Below are 5,463 nucleotides of genomic sequence, written 5' to 3'. Positions count from 1 at the left end.
CAACATTTCATTTTTAAACGAACCTTCCAAGTGTAAACGCTTCCTGATCCCGGGACTTCCTGTTTCACAAACGTTTTCACGATCTGTTTAAATATTAAATACAATGAACACCTTCAAGCCTTTTCCTACAACCACTTTAAAACAGAAGTATAATAGCGGGAGATAAGCCAAACAACTTACTAAACCCTTTCGGACGGCTTTACTTCCTAACCAGACGGTACGGCAATCGGTCATTTCTAAACACGTTCCCCAGAAACAAGCCTAGATCTGTCCGGACTTCTAAAGATCTTTCCCAGAACCCCCCGCCCTACAGGAAACGGTCACCCATCGCTTAAATATTAGCCCTCAACGGGCAAACAAAGCCCTTTTAAAAACATTAAAGTTTGAAAGATCTTACTTACCTCCACAGAATAATCGTTTCTTATGTTTTTCGGCTGGTTTAGCTTTTTGCACCGCTGTGAAGGTAAGAGACATGTTTAACCTTTAACCACACCGCTTTATAAAAAGCTTTAACCTCTTACAGGCTGCAGACATATACTCACAGCTATCAGATACCGGGGCTGACGGCCTTTCAGATTCTTGAAAGGTTACGGTTCTCGAAGGTAAAACGAAACAAGCCCTCGATGTGGAAGGCCTTTCGTTGTCTCGAACCACGTTTCTTAATACTGTTAGACAGGATAATTTTTTTAAAATTAACAAAACTGGACTCAAACATCTTACAGAAACGTTATACAAACAAACAGGGGTTTAGTTCTTACCCGGTCGGCAGACAGCCTGTCTAGGGACAACCACTTCTCTTGGTCGAGACATTAATCACAGGCCTTTCGATAGTTTCTGTGTAATTAAAGAGACCGGCATTAATATATATTAAAACGTTTTCATAACTCTAATGAGCCGCTTCAAAACCACACACACCCATACATAAGAACCCATGAGCGCAAACACAAAAATCTTACCGTCGTTGTTCCAGATGATCTCCTCAGCGTTTGGAATTAACTCCTGTTGACTGGCTGAAAAATAATTTTACAAAACTTAAAACAGATGTTATAGCCTTATTTACAATACATGCACACAACACGCTCTGAGTCAATGAAAAGAATCTGAAGACTTGCCTAAAAACTCGTTTAAATCGAAGTCGCTGATGTTGTTTCCGGACATTGTTGATCTTTAGTCTTAAATCGAAAGGTCAGTATGAGTCTGTCGAGCTGAAGACCAGACCTTCATACTTATACTGATGGCCACATGCCGGATCTGCTTGTAAGGCATTGTTCTGGTCTGGCCTTTGTGCATCAAGACCTATAGTCAACAAACCACTAAGAATATTGCAGGCCTTTATAAGCGCTAAAAAACAACCTGAGCCAAGAAACTAACTATAAAGATCTAAAATAACTAGCGCTTTTACAGTGATTTTTTTTTTTTTTTTAATAGCGATGCTTTGTTTGGTATTAAACAAGTCACAAACTACTCAGAACAGCGTTTATCCCCGCAAAAGAGATATTTGGGTTTATTTTACAAAGCTTATAAATTATATAGGTTAAAAGTATTCTGAATGTTTTGATACCACATGCCATACGTACTGTTGTCTGAGCCCACCCCCGCCACCCATGGTGTGAGTGATTTAGCCTTGAGTGTTGTGATCTATTTAGCATTGAGTGATCAGTTGTTTTTATTTTTTAAACGATTCCTTATCATCAGGGATTGAGACTGCTAAAATACCTTAAAAGCATATCCTTATCTTAAGTCTAACTCTTATGAGCTTTAAGACCCTAGAATGTATTTAAGTAAAACGACTGAACACATTATGTGAGAGATAAAATATAACCACAGCTTTTTTTTTTTTTTTTTACAAAAACAATTAACCTATACACACAAACACCCACACACACACCCTCTTTTTTAATTTTATTTTTAATTAAATTTGAGGGGAGAGACAGAGCCAGATACAGTGTGGATAACATAAGTACCCTATGCAAAACAGGCATTGTTAGGACCTGGGATCATAACACACAACAGAACTTGTTGATCTTATAAAATGATTGGGCGAGAGAGAGAGAGAGACAGACAGAGACAGTGTGAATATGATAAACGCACTATTCAAAACTGGCATTGTTAAGACCTGGGACCATTACAGACAACAGAACTTGTTGATCTTATAACGGTTTAGATTTACTAAACCATTACATGTATATTTAAAAAAGACCCCCAAACACTACAGGAAGAGCCGACCCATTCACACTCTACAGTTGACCAACAAGAAAAACAAGAACAACAGGTTATGGGCGGCCTTGTTGTTCAGGGTTTTATGGGTGTACACTTTCTGACGGATATGACGTAGGAATAATTAAGGAAATAACTCTACCTAAAATCACGCCTCCCAATTATGACGTAGGAATATTAATAAGCTTAGGGCATACGTCATAACAAAATAGGCCGCGCCCATAAAACCCTACTATCTACTCATAAGAGTAACAGCAATGTCGCCGATCCTGCTACGGTCGTATTGTAACAGCAACAACATGTATCGATTTTAAAACTGTCAGTTCCAGCGCCTCGCAAAGCTACCCTTCTGTGATTGTTTGTTCTCAAGGTCAGGATTTCTTGACACTCCGAGGGATGGCCGGCCGCGTTACAGGGACAGATAACACAGCACTAGCACGCGTGCACCGCGGGTTGTTTCCGCCCGGTTTCGAACCAGGGACCTTTCGCGTGTGAGGCGAACGTGATAGCCACTACACTACGGAAACCGACCTGTCCTGGTGTTTCGAATGGCTCCCATCGAAGCCGGCTGGTAAAACGCGCACAGGCGTTTCCCGTGGGCCAGCCTGTGAGATAAAGGTTTCTATTTTCACTGACCTATTTTGCATTGCTCAAGGACACATCAGGACACTTTGGAAACTCTTTCAAAGGAAGAACGCCCTGAGCTATGACAAGACTTACACTTACCCCAACAAGGTGATGCTCAATGGCTTGTTCAAACAGCTGCTGCTCGTCTTGTGCCACCATCAGACAATCACAGAGCTATTGTGCCTTCTACACCTTACGGTAGCTTTACTTTAACAATAATAATGACGGCGACCACGACGACAAAAAGAAAAACAAGAACAACAACAACAACAACAATAACATCATCATCATATTTTAATTAAAAGTGGCTACACCAGCGTTTACAATTTCAACCTGTCGACGGACGGACGCTCTGAGTCCAACAATTTCGGGAACTCCAATGAAGGAAAGCCACCTACCACCTCCGGGGAACCACGAGGGCAAGCAGGACGAAAAGGGCCGGCCCACAGCAGGCTCTTTCCGCCCGGTTTCAAACCGGGGACCTTTCGTGCGTTAGGCGAACGTGATAGCCACTACACTACGGAAACCAACCCGTCCTGGTGTTTCGAATAACTCCTATCGAAGCCGGCTGGTAAAATGCACACAGGCGTTTCCCGTGGGCCAGCCTGTGAGATAAAGGTTTCTATTTTCACTGACCTATTTTGCATTGCTCAAGGGCACATCAGGACACTTTGGAAACTCTTTCAAAGGAAGAACGCCCTGAGCAATGACAAGACTTACACTTACCCCAACAAGGTGATGCTCAATGGCTTGTTCAAACAGCTGCTGCTCGTCTTGTGCCACCATCAGACAATCACAGAGCTATTGTGCCTTCTGCACCTTACGGTAGCAACAAATCTAACTACTGCTTTACTTTAACATTAATAATGACGGCGACTACGACGACAACAAGAACAACAACAACAACAACAACATCAACAAGAACAACAACAACATCATCATCATCATCATCAGATTTTAATTAAAAGTGGCTACACCAGCGTTTACAATTTCAACCTGTCGACGGACGGACGCTCTGAGTGCACCGATTTCGGGATACTTCGGAAACTCTTTCAAAGGCAGGACGCCCTGCGATCAGACAGTGCCTGCACTTAGCCCAACAAGGTGATGCTGAATGGCTTGTTCAAACGGCTGGTGGTCTTCCGTCACCACCAGACTATCAGAGCTATTTTGTGCCTTCAACTACATAAGAGTAACAGCAATGTCACCGATCCTGCTACGGTCGTATTGCAACAGCAACGACATGTATCGATTTTAAAAGTGTCAGTTCCAGCGCCTCGCAAAGCTACCCTTCTGCGATCATTTGTTCTCAAGGTCAGGATTTCTTGCCACTCCGAGGAAGAGAAAACGACGGCCGGCCATGGGGCAGAGAGATGAGGACGGGTAACACGGCACTGGCACGCGTGCACCGCGGGTTGTTTCCGCCAAGTTTCGAACCGGGGACTTTTCGCGTGTGAGGCGAACATGATAGCCACTACACTACAGAAACCAACCTGTCCTGGGGTTTCGATTGGCTCCCATCGAAGCAGGCTGGTAAAACGCGCACAGGCGTTTCCCGTGGGCCTGCCTGTGAGATAAAGGTTTCTATTTTCACTGACCTATATTGCATTGCTCAAGGGCACATCAGGACACTTTGGAAACTCTTTTAAAGGAAGAATGCCCTGAGCTATGACAAGACTTACACTTACCCCAACAAGGTGATGCTCAATGGCTTGTTCAAACAGCTGCTGCTCGTCTTGTGCCACCATCAGACAATCACAGAGCTATTGTGCCTTCTACACCTTACGGTAGCAACAAATCTAACTACTGCTTTACTTTAACAATAATAATGACGGCGATCACGATGACAACAAGAACAACAACAACAACATCATCATCATCATCATCATCAGATTTTAATTAAAAGTGGCTACACCAGCGTTTACAATTTCAACCTGTCGACGGACGGACGCTCTGAGAGCACCGATTTCGGGCACTCCAATGAAGAAAAGCTACCCACCGCCTCCGGGGAACCACGAGGGCAAACAGGACGAAAAGGGCCGGCCCACAGCAGGCTGTTTCCGCCCGGTTTCGAACCGGGGACCTTTCGCGTGTTAGGCGAACGTGATAACCGCTACACTACGGAAACTGACACCGCCATGTCTTGCTTCAAACGGTTACCGTTGAAGCCTGCTGGTAAAACGGGCTCAGGCATTTCAGGTCGGCTAGACTGTGAGATGGCGTCTGAAGTGCCGCGAAAGGATGCCATTTTCACAGACCTGTTTGGCATTGCTAAAGGGCACATCAGGACACTTCGGAAACTCTTTCAAAGGCAGGACGCCCTGCGCTCTGACAGTGCCTGCACTTAGCCCAACAAGGTGATGCTGAATGGCTTGTTCAAACGGCTGGTGGTCTTCCGTCACCACCAGACTATCAGAGCTATACTGCGCCTTCAACTACATAAGAGTAGATAGTAGGGTTTTTTGGGCGCGGCCTATTTTGTTATGACGTATGCCCTAAGCTTATTAATATTCCTACGTCATAATTGGGGGGCGTGATTTTAGGTAGAGTTATTTCCTTAATTATTCCTACGTCATATCCGTCAGAAAGTGTACACCCATAAAACCCTGAACATCAAGG

At 44.1% G+C, this 5,463-nt stretch overlaps 2 non-coding genes across 2 annotated transcripts; both read right to left on the bottom strand.

The window, feature by feature from the left end:
* Window positions 1-2,671: 2,671 nt before the first annotated feature.
* trnav-cac (transfer RNA valine (anticodon CAC)) lies at window positions 2,672-2,744 on the bottom strand. Its single transcript has one exon. It is a non-coding gene; the product is annotated as a tRNA-Val (tRNA).
* A 2,155-nt stretch (window positions 2,745-4,899) lies between these two features.
* trnav-aac (transfer RNA valine (anticodon AAC)) lies at window positions 4,900-4,972 on the bottom strand. The gene has a single exon. It is a non-coding gene; the product is annotated as a tRNA-Val (tRNA).
* Between the last annotated feature and the right edge of the window lie 491 nt (window positions 4,973-5,463).

Source organism: Amia ocellicauda (genome assembly GCF_036373705.1).
Source record: "Amia ocellicauda isolate fAmiCal2 chromosome 11 unlocalized genomic scaffold, fAmiCal2.hap1 SUPER_11_unloc_6, whole genome shotgun sequence".
Lineage (NCBI taxonomy): Eukaryota > Metazoa > Chordata > Actinopteri > Amiiformes > Amiidae > Amia > Amia ocellicauda.
Note: the sequence above shows the minus strand (reverse complement) of the source record. Positions and strands in the feature narration are given on the sequence as shown.